The sequence below is a fragment of the Condylura cristata genome, unplaced genomic scaffold (assembly GCF_000260355.1).
Source record: "Condylura cristata isolate star-nosed mole 26May11 unplaced genomic scaffold, ConCri1.0 scaffold00005, whole genome shotgun sequence".
Classification (NCBI taxonomy): domain Eukaryota; kingdom Metazoa; phylum Chordata; class Mammalia; order Eulipotyphla; family Talpidae; genus Condylura; species Condylura cristata.
The window spans coordinates 42,687,611-42,688,233 of NW_004567106.1; positions in this window are offsets into that span (position 1 = coordinate 42,687,611).

A 623-nucleotide genomic window follows, 5' to 3' on the forward strand; every position below is an offset into this window, starting at 1 on the left:
AAGAGCGCACAGGAGCTGCAGTGGAAAACGCGGCTCGTTACTATTATGTAAACGAAGCAGGGAACACCTGGGGCCCCTAATCGTGGTGCTCTACTACGACAATCCCTTAAGCATGGTGGGGATACCGAGGGGCACAGAAACTTTGAAATTCTGAGTGTCAGTGTGAGATTTCCAAAAAAGTATTGACACATTCGTTTCAATTAATACATTACTTAAAAATACTATCTATCGACCCTAAAGGTGATGTCGGATAGATTCTTTTCCGGACGTATTCGAGTTAGAATATACAAAAGCTTTTTTAAAAACACACCAACATTATATGCTGTTTAGGAGGAAGAAATATAAATGAAGGGAAAATCGAGAATAGAAAAATAATACAGAAAGGACCTTCCCCCTCCCCCCAACCCCCCAGCAAGTTGGATGCAGAGAAAGCGTTCAGATCTAAGGTGAGGGATAGAAAGGATTTCAACGTAAGCTTTCAATATAAAAACTTTTCTCTAGCTTTAAGTCTTAGCCAGGGACATCTTTTTTTTTAATTTTTTTAAATTTATTTTTATTTATTTTTTCATTATTACAAAAGTAATTTTGCACATTTTTTTTCCATCTCGATTGTAATCTCCACG